We start from the raw sequence: 11,202 nt of genomic DNA, 5'->3' as shown, positions 1-11,202 counted from the left end.
GTCCCTCCTCCGGACATGTCCAAACCACTGTCCCTCCTCCGGACATGCCCAAACCACTGTCCCTCCTCCGGACATGCCCAAACCACTGTCCCTCCTCCAGACATGTCCAAACCACTGTCCCTCCTCCGGACATATCCAAACCACTTGTCCAAACCACTGTCCCTACTCTGGACATGTCCAAATCACTGTCCCTCCTCTGGACATGTCCAAACCACTGTCCCTCCTCTGGACATGTCCAAACCACTGTCCCTCCTCTGAACATGTCCAAACCACTGTCCCCCCTCTGGACATTTCCAAACCACTGTCTCTCCGCTGGACATGTCCAAACCTCTGTCCCTCCTCTGGACATATCCAAACCACTTGTCCAAACCACTGCCTCTCCTCTGAACATGTCCAAATCCCTGTCCCTCCTCTGGCCATGTCCAAACCACTGTCTCTCCTCTGGACATGTCCAAACCACTGTCCCTCCTCTGGCCATGTCCAAACCACTGTCCCTCCTCTGAACATGTCCAAACCACTTGTCCAAACCACTGTCCCTCCTCTGGACATGTCCAAACCACTGTCCCTCCTCTGGCCATGTCCAAACCACTGTCCCTCCTCTGAACATGTCCAAACCACTGTCCCTCCTCTGGACATGTCCAAACCACTGTCCCTCCTCTGGACATGTCCAAACCACTGTCCCTCCTCTGGACATGTCCAAACCATCTCAGTATGTCCTCCCTAACTTTATCTCCCAGTTGTTCAACCTGTGCTGTTCCTCTGATGATCTCATTCCTGAGCTTCTCCATCCTTGTCTCTCCTAAGGAGAACCTCAACATCTTTATTTCTGGCACTTCCAGTTCTGTCTCCTGTCTTTTTGTCCATGTCTCTGTTTCCAGACCATACAACATAGCTTTTCTCACAACTGTCTTGTAAACTTTTCCTTTGATCTTTGCTGACACCCTTTTGTCTCAAATCACTCCTGAAACTTTTCTCCATCACTCCATCCTGCCTGGACTCTCTTCTTCACCTCTTTACCACACTCCCCATGTTCCTGGACAGTGGACCCCCAGTACTTGAAGTCCTGCACCTTGGTGACCTCTGCTCCTTGTAGCCTCACCCAGGGGTGATTCTAGGATTTGACCTTTTGTGGTGCTTGGTCCCCAGTACTGATAATGGCTCTTGGCTTGAACGCACCCCATGGTGTGGTTTGGGAAAAGTGCAAGAGCTTGGTCTCCCATCCAAGAACCAACCATCCTAACCTGCTTTGCTTCTGAGATGCATGGGATGGCTGTAAACAAAGAGCTCAGTCACAAATAGGACTTTTAACGGATCATAACAAACAAAGACTAAACTTATACAACCAGAAGTTACAACATATATCTATGTACAAAACAAAACACAACTATCTTTAAGCATCAACCTTTAATTTAACCATAAAACATGCAACGTCATTATGACAGAAAATGGAGGACTTATCTGCAGTTACCTTCATACACATGAACATGTACTTCCTGTTTATAAGTGTTGTATTGAGCTGCTCGTGAGGTCAGCCACAGGCCTTCATCATCTCTTACATTTTCCCAGGCTCAGTTTGTAAATGGAATCATCTGTATTATCCTGGTGCATGCTCAATAATCTGTATTCCACTCTAAACACTCAGGGTAACGCTGTCTGAACTGCATGACAACGTTTAATCATTTGTTCCAATTCACAAAGCTTTCATAATGCAAAACCCCGACAATGTGGTTGGAGGAAAAAGGGGTGGAGCTCCTGCAGGTAAGGGGCGTTTCAATTAGGGACAAATTGTGATTGATAATTTACCAGTTGTTGATGAGCATACAGGTTTGATTGACAGGTGGGGTTGAGGACTGGGGTCTGACTTGTGCTAATAAAAATAAAAAATCATAGATTTTACTGACCAGTTTGAGTGTCGTCATTTATTCCATATTTATTCCATATTTTGATGAATCTAAGGCTTGAGAATTGTTTCCTTACAAAAAACTAATGATGGTTTCTTTATTTTTCAGGGGTGCTGAGTTAAAATTTAGGGGTGGTTCAGCACCCCCATAAAGAGGTTAAAATCACCTCTGGCCTCACCGGGCTGCTGTGGCTCAGTGGTTAGAGCAGTCGTCCTCCAATGCAAGAGTTGGGGGTTCGAATCCACCAGCAGTCATATGCCAAAGTGTCCCTGAGCAAGACACTGTCCCATCAGTGTGTGAATGTGATAAATCTCTGATTAGTCTCTTTAGAATGATTTGTTCAATTATCTTTGTAGAGATCTAGTATAGAGCTGTACGAATGGGTAAATGAGGCACAGATTGTTGTAAAGAGCTTTGAGTGTCTTGAAATAAGATAGAAAGGTGATATATAAGTACAGTCCATTTACCATTTACTGTTCCACCTCCTCCCTCTCATTCACACACATGGACTCTGTCTTACTACGGCTGATTTTCATTCCTTTTTTCAAGTGCATACCTCCACCTATCCAAGTTCTCTTCCACCTGTTCCCTGTTCTCACCATAGATCACAATATCATCTGCAAACATCTTCGTCAATGGGGATTCCTGCCTGACCTCATCTGTTAGCCGGTCCATCACCAGAGCAAACAAGAAGGAGCTCAGAGCTGATCCTTGATGCACTCCCATCTCCACCTTGAAGCTATCTGTCACTCCTACAGCACATCTCACCACTGTCCTGCTGTCCTCATACATGTCCTGCTGTCCTCATACATGTCCTGTTGTCCTCATATATGTCCTTCTGTCCTCATACATGTCCTTCTGTCCTCATACATGTCCTGCTGTCCTCATACATGTCCTTCTGTCCTCATGCATGTCCTTCTGTCCTCATACATGTCCTGTTGTCCTCATACATGTCCTTCTGTCCTCATACATGTCCTTCTGTCCTCATACATGTCCTTCTGTCCTCATACATGTCCTGTTGTCCTCATACATGTCCTTCTGTCCTCATACATGTCCTGCTGTCCTCATACATGTCCTTCTGTCCTCATACATGTCCTTCTGTCCTCATAAATGTCCTGTACCAGTCTAACATACTTCTCTGCCACTCCAGATCTCCACATGTAACACCACACCTCCTCCCTCGGCACTCTGTCAGATGCTTTTTCTAAATCCACAAAGACACAATGGAGTTCTTTCTGACCCTCTCTGTTCTTCTCCATCATCATCCTCAAAACAAAGATAGATCTGTGGTGCTCTTTCTTGGCATGAAACCAAACTGCTGCTCACAGATGTCACCTCTTGTCTAAGTCTTGCTTCCACAACTCTCTCCCAGATCTTCATTGTGTGGCTCATCAACTGAATTCCCCTGTAGTTGCTACAACTCTGTACATCACCCTTGTTCTTAAAAATGGCCACCAGCACTTCTTCTCCATTCCTCAGGGATTGAATACTAGTTCAAAACTAAAAGTAGAAAAACACTAGCTCATCGTAACTAAATATTACCTAAATATTACCTAAATATTATACATAATGAAAGTTACAAATAATTAGAGATGCACCGATCCACTTTTTTTTTTTTTTTTTTTTGGATCCGATACTGACACATGCGGTTTAGTATTGTCAGATACTGATCCGATACTGATCCGATACTGATCCGATGCAGAAAATCAGTGCTGAATTAACAAAAATGGCTAAATCATGTCACCCGTTTCTGAAACAGGTCCAGATGACATGATTTAGTCATTTTTGTTGTCTGCCTGGATGTTTGAGTTTACAAACCCAGTGCTGAATTAACTTTAAACATTTGTTTTGTTAAACGCAGACATGAATGTACTGAATGACAAATTTATTGAAAACTCTGCACCAGAACATTAAACACACCAAGCGCTTCACAAGCTCGGTCAGACATGTAAAAACAACACAACTTTAATTTGTTCAGTCAGTACGCTAGCGCGTGCCGTCACTCAGAGCACAAAGCATAGAGTTAGAGTGAATAGATCTGCCCAGTCATGGATTGGTCACATTGTTGCGATACCCGATCCAGAAGGTTTTTTTTTTTTTTTCCGATAGCGGTTCCGATATCGATATTGGTATCGGATCAGTGCATCTCTACAAAAATTGTGAGTTATTTCGCTCACAACATGAACCAGTAAAATCAAAGCCAAACGCAGAAAAAACCCCAAAGGTGAAAGAAAAAAATACTAGTTCAATGTTAAAAATATCAAAACAAACATTTAAAGCTTAAAACAGATAAACATTAGATCAAAGCAAAAAGTAGCAAATTAGCATGAAGCTAAAGCTAGCTAATACAAGCTTAAAAGTGGCAATACTGTTAACTATTTTTTTTCCTTCTATTCTCCGGTGAAACCAGACGTGTTTCCCTCTCTGCCCCCACACACACACAGACACACACACACACACTTCCCTGCTGCGCTCTTTTGTCTTGTGAACCCTTAAAAAGCCTCTTTTTTCTGCATACCTCTTAATTGGAAGGATCAGCTGGTCTCTCAACAAAATTGATCAACTTCTCCCGACAGGAGTCAGGGTAAGGAGGACCCTCTTACCTTGATGGAAACAAATTGGATTCATGATGACAACTGGTTATTTTGCTGTTTGGTTGGGGAAATCTTGGATTGTCTACAAATTCGTGTGGATGCGTTGAAGCTCGACAGTGCTCTGACTGAGTTTGTGGAGCTGCAGCAGGGAGCTGGAGCAGCTGTTATCAGGACTGTGATCTTCCTGGCAGCACTCATGAATGATGGAATAATCTGGAGAAGCTGTGAGCTCGACTTTTGGAGTAAAGGATCAATTCGGCTGTTTTGGAGTTTCCATCAGAGAATATGTACCAGCGAGACTTTTTAAAAAAGGCAGAAACAACAATTCACGAGTTCTGCCTGACCCAAACTGTGGCCTTGATGCCGGACTTCTCTCAACTCCTCCTGGAATGTTCTGAAAACAACAAAGATGCTTTGACTGTTTCCTCGCCCCTCCCTTCCCCAAGGCCGTGGACGTAACAGAACCTCAACTGAGCTGAAGATGAATCACCTCTTATCTGGACAATTGCTGGGGGGGGGCTCTGGACTATGCTATGACTTTCCCTTAAAAATTCAACGTCTTCACTGCCTATATGTTCATGTATAACGTCTGTTTATGTTGCTTTGCTGTGGGAGGTTTTTTTGATGCCTCAAATCGTGCCCTGTCTAGGACACGGTGTGAGAGATCTTTTTTTATACCGTCTCTCCTCATGTTTTCTTTCCTTTTCTCATCTAAGAAAAATATTATTCTGAATAAGAATAAGAGGCCGCGCTAATTATTTATAGCCGCAGCTTCGTACACTCCGCCCATCTTCGGACGACTGTACGTACATATTTGCGTTGTATCTCGGTGCAATGACAATAAAGTTTATTCTGATTCTGATTCTATTGGTTGCAGAGCATTAAGTGTAGAACCCCTAGACTGAGGATCAGCTTCTACCCTGAGGCTGTTAGACTCATGAATCCATAACCAGGATAATCACTGTAATGTCACTTTGACTGGTGACATGTGCTGCTGATTATCCATGCTGCTGATCTCATGCTGCTGCATTCATTCATACCCGTCTGTTCACCACAGACTCATGTTCTGGCTGCTGTTGTTACACTGTATTGTTTTACATTATCAGTGTTTAGTGTATATCTTAGATCTCTTAGCGTACTGTTTGGTGTTCGTTTAGCATTTATCTTAGTTTATATCTTAGATTCTTATATACTGTTTCTTCCATCCATCCATCCATCCATTATCTTTACCCGCTTATTCCATTTTGGGTCACGGGGGTCGCTGGTGCCCATGTCCAGCAATCACTGTGCGAGAGGCGGGGTACACCCTGGACGGGTCGCAAGTCCATCACAGGGCTATACTGTTTCTTTTTACACTCTATTTTCTTGCTATTGTTGGATCTAACTGGGACCCTGAGTACATAATGTCGTTCCATCTCTTATACCACATGTGGTGAAATGACAATAAACCTACTTGAACTTGAACTGTAAGTGACTAAATCTGAACAAAAAGTTTAAAAAGTAGGAAGAACGCTACTTAAACTGAAAAAAAAGCTAGCTAGAAACTAAAACTAACTGAACAAGCAAAAATGTTAAACTACTAGTCTAAATCTAGCAAAAGGAAGCTAAAAATAAATGTAACAAAATTCTATTAAAGCTCAAAAATGGCTTAAGGAGACAAAATTAGTGCAATTATTCTGAAGCACATTTCAAAAACTATCATGCTTTTGAAGGAATTGATGAGATTTGTTTCTATAGGGGAAAATGTACATAAAATTAAATAATTTAAAAGTTTAAAATTTACAAGAACTATGTCATAGCACCCATCTCCAGAATGAGCCGAACGTTTTAACATTTGATTAGCACAAAGTAAGCAGAAGAAAATGTAAAAAGTGTACAAAATAAAAAACAACTAAAAAAGAGGAAAGGACTCATAGAAGCTGATCACTGTTGTTTCAAAGCTTCAAAACTCAGGTTGGAAAAATAGTTAATTTCTGACTGGTTTGTTGAACTTTCTTCAAAACCAAACTGAAATGTTGTAAAACTACTTTAATATGAAAATTTCCATAGTGGTTCATGTTTATAGGTAATGTAGGTCAGAAAATCCCTGATGCATCCATATATTTCTATGCTGATAACACAGTTGTTTATAGTCTAGCTAAAACCGTTGATAAGGCTTTCCAGCTTTTGAAATCTGCTTTCGACATCATCCAGACTGATTTGTTTCGCCTCAAACTTGTCCTAAATGCTGATAAAACCAAATGGATGTTTTTTTCAAACAGGAAGTCAGTTCCAGCAGTTCTTCCTCTGATTTCATCCTCAAATGGTGTCGCCATTGAGTTTGTTGATTCCTATAAATATTTGGGTATCTTGGTCGACTCACATCTCTCTTTTAAACTTCATGTGGAAAACTTGGTAAAGAAACTCAAAGTTAAATTGGGTTTCTTTTTCAGAAACAGATCCTGTCTAACTCTGAATGTTAGAAACACCTTGTATCTGTGACTTTCCTTCCCTCCATTGATCACGGTGACATTATTTACATGAACGCTCCTACAAGAACCCTGCAGATGTTGGATGCTGCAGATGTGCGATGCTGCAGATGTTGGATGCTGCAGATGTTGGATGTTGTCTATCATGGTGCACTAAGATTCAGAACTGGCTGTGATTATCGTACCCACCACTGCACCCAGTATTCACTGGTTAACTGGTCTCCATTAACTTCACAGACTCTCTCACTGGTTCATTTTCATCTTTAAATCACTTCTTGGTCAAGGACAAAAACATCATCATTCTCCCAGCAGACAAAGGAAGGTGCACAGTGATTTTGAACCAGAAAGACTATTATGAGAAAGTTATGACACTCCTTAGTGACTTAACCACTTATGAACCTCTGAAAAGAGATCCAGGAAGTGGTTACAAGAAAAAGTTAATAGATTGCCTGAAAATGTTGGAGCAGGACAAGGCTATTGACCGTTTTCTGTACCACAGACTGTACCCAGGGGAGGCCACACCTAGTCTGTATGGTTTACCTAAAATCCACAAACAAGGTGTACCTTTAAGACCAATTGTTAGTATGATTAACTCTGTCACTTACAATGTTTCCAAATATCTGGCGTCTGTACTCATCCCTTTAGTTGGCAGCTCAGAACACCTTTTGATGTCACATCACTCTTTACTTCCTGTTGATGATGCAGTAGAGGTGGTCAGTTTAAGATTAAAATCAGACACCACTCTGAGCAGCAGGACCACGCTTTCCACAGAACAACTGTGTCAACTCTTGAAACTGTGCCTGCAGTCAACCTACTTCACATATGGGGAGCAATATTATAGGCAGAAACATGGGTGTGCTATGGGGTCTCCAGTTTCTCCTATTGTTGCCAACCTGTACATGGAGGAGGTAAAAAAGAGAGCCTTGACGTCCTTTTCAGGGACACCACCAAGTCATTGGTTCAGGTATGTTGACGACACCTGGGTTAAAATCAAATCTCAGGAAGTCCAACATTTTACTGACCACATCAACTCTGTGGATAAATACATCAAGTTCACACGAGAAGATGTAAAAAATGGCAGGTTGGCTTTCTTGGACTGTGAGGTCTCAGTCTCTGATAGAGGACATTTGCAAACCGAGGTGTACCACAAACCCACCCACACAGACCAGTATTTGCAGTTTGACTCCCATCACCCTTTGGAGCACAAGTTAGGAGTCATCAGGACTCTGTACCACAGAGCAGACAGCGTCCCCACTAGCTCAGGAGCCAGGCAGAAGGAGAAATCCCACACAAGACAGGCTCTAGAGCAATGTGGATATCCTAACTGGGCCTTCCTGAAAGCAGAGAAGAAACCCAAACAGGACTCCAGTCAGCCAACAGGTGAAAAGGAGGAACCCAGACCCAGACCAGTGGTCATTCCATATGTTGAGGGGGTATCAGAGAAACTGAGACGTTTATTTTCTAAACATAACGTCCCAGTGGCTTTTAAACCCCAAAATTCATTACGGCAAAGACTGGTTCATCCCAAAGATCCAGTCCCCCGGCACAAACAGAGCAATGTTGTGTATGCTGTTCAGTGTCAGGAGGGTGATCAGTCTTACATCGGGGAAACAAAACAGCCACTGGCCAAAAGGATGGCCCAGCACAGAAGATCAACATCATCAGGCCAGGACTCTGCGGTCTACACTCATCTCCAGGCCAGCGGTCACTCTTTCAGGGATGAAGATGTTCACATCCTGGACAGAGAGGAACGATGGTTTGAGAGAGGAGTAAAGGAGGCCATCTTTGTGAAAAGAAACCGTCCATCATTAAACAGGGGTGGAGGCCTCCAGGTTCAACTGTCCCCCTCTTACAATGCTGTGATTGCTATTATCACTCAGCCCTCTGTGAACAGTAAACAGCCATCAGGTGCTAATGATCCATTGTTAGGCTGATGGTCCTTCTTGAGCGTGATCAGCTGGTTTTGGTTGTCAGCAGCAAAACTGGTTGATCCACTCTGAGAAGGTGCTATTTAAGAGACTGAGCTGAATACAGCTCCTCAGACTGAGGAAGTCTCTCGGATGAGAGACGAAACGTTTCTACATTTTTTTGTTGATTTGCTTTGTTTTGTTTTTTTGAATGTCCAGAGGACCAGATTTAACTTTTTTTAGATACATCTGAACTTGTCATTCTGTTTTGGTCTGTCTCTCCTTCCTGTCCTCTCAACCAGCCGGTCAAAGCAGATGACTGCTTGTCCTGAGCTGGTTCTGCTGGAGGTTTCTTCAATTCAATTCAGTTTATTTATAAAGCACCAAATCACAACAAAGTTGTCTCAGGGACTTTACAGAAACATTCACATAAAAGCCAATTAGTAAAGTTCTCTATCTAAGGAATCCAGCAGACAAGTTGAATCTTCACTTTGTTGCAGTCCCATAGTCAAAGTTTCTTTATTTGTTATTCACAACATATGTGGTACATGTGGTGGAAAACAATTATGTACACAGGGTCCCAGTTACATCCAACAAAACTATACATTGTAACAGAAAAGCCGTAAGAAAATCTAAGATATGAACTAAGAAAAACGTAAACTAAAAATACATTAAGCACTAATGGTAAATGGACTGTACTTATACAGCGCCTTTCTATCTTTTCGAGACACTTAAAGCTCTTTACAACAATCTGTGCATCATTGACCCATTCATACAGCTCTATACTAGATCTCTACAAAGATAATTGGACAAATCATTCTAAAGAGACTAATCAGAGCTTTATCACATTCATACACTGATGGAACACACATCAGAGGCAACGAAGGGTTCAGTGTCTTGCCCAGGGACACTTCAGCATGTGACTGCTGGTGGATTTGAACCCCCAACTCTTGCATTGGAGGATGACTGCTTTAACCACTGAGCCACAGCCACCCCACAACAAAACACCAAACAGCAGCACGAACATGAGTCTGTGTGAGCATGAATGAACACAGCAACATGAAACAGGTCAGCAGCATGAGATCAGCAGCATGAGATCAGCAGCACAGTTCAACAATCAAGTGGCTTTACAGTGATTTTTATTTTTCACAGTGATTATTCTGGTTAGATATTCATGAGTCTAACAGTTTCAGGGTAGAAGCTGTTCCTCAGTCTAGTGGTTCTACACTTAACGCTCCTCAACCTCCTTCCTGAGGGGAGTGGGGCAAAAAGTGTGTGTGCTGGGTGAGTGTGGTCCTTCATGATGCAGGTGGCCCTCTTCCTGCATCTGGAGGTGTAGATGTCTGTGATGGTGGGGAGACTGATTCCAACAGATTTCTGTGCAGCCTTCACCACTCTCTGCAAAGCTTTTCTTTCTGCAGCTGTGCAGCCTCCATGCCACACATTGATGCTCGAGCACAGGGTGCTCTCCACTGCACACCTGTAGAAGGAGGTGAGGACTGAGCTTCCAGACCAGCTCGCCTCAGCCGTCTGAGGAAGTAGAGTCTCTGATGAGCTTTCTTCATCAGGCTGGTAGTGTTGTTGCTCCAGCTGAGGTTGTTGTTCATGTGTACACCCAAGTACTTGTAGCTGGAGACCACTTCCACCGCAGATCCTCTTATGTTCAGGGGGGTGTAGATGTGTTTGTTCCTTCTGAAGTCCACAATCATCTCCTTTGTCTTCTTCACATTGATGTGAAGGTTATTCTCTTTGCACCAGCTCTCCAGGTGTTCCACCTCTTGCCTGTAGCTGGACTCATCATTGTTTGTGATGCATCCCACCACCGCTGTATCATCTGTATCTCCCATCCTTATTTAAGCCTCTGGTTCTGTTAGAGCACTGCATTGGGCTGTTTTATCTGTTTGACGTTTGAACCCAGTGGAAAACGACAGAAGTGGGGCCAAAAGGCAACAGTGGAAAGAAAAACTCCCTTTAACAGGAAGAAACCTCCAGCAGAACCAGGATCAGGACCAGAGACCATCTGCTTTGACCGGCTGGTTGAGAGGACAGGAAGGAGAGACAGACCAACACAGAATGGTAGGTCCAGGTATAGGTCCAGGTCCAGGTCCAGTTATAGGCCCAGGTCCAGGTATAGGTCCAGCTATAGATCCAGGTCCAGGTATAGGTCCTGGTCCAGGTCCAGGTATAGGTCCAGGTATAGGTCCAGGTCCAGGTCCAGGTCCAGGTCCAGTTATAGGTCTAGATCCAGGTATAGGTCCAGGTATAGATCCAGGTCCAGGTATAGGTCCAGGTCCAGGTATAGGTCCAGGTATAGATCCAGGTCCAGGTATAG

Source organism: Nematolebias whitei, chromosome 4, assembly GCF_014905685.2.
Source record: "Nematolebias whitei isolate Nwh7 chromosome 4, NemWhi1, whole genome shotgun sequence".
Lineage (NCBI taxonomy): Eukaryota > Metazoa > Chordata > Actinopteri > Cyprinodontiformes > Rivulidae > Nematolebias > Nematolebias whitei.
The sequence above is the reverse complement of the archived record's forward strand: the minus strand, read 5'-3'. Positions refer to the sequence as shown.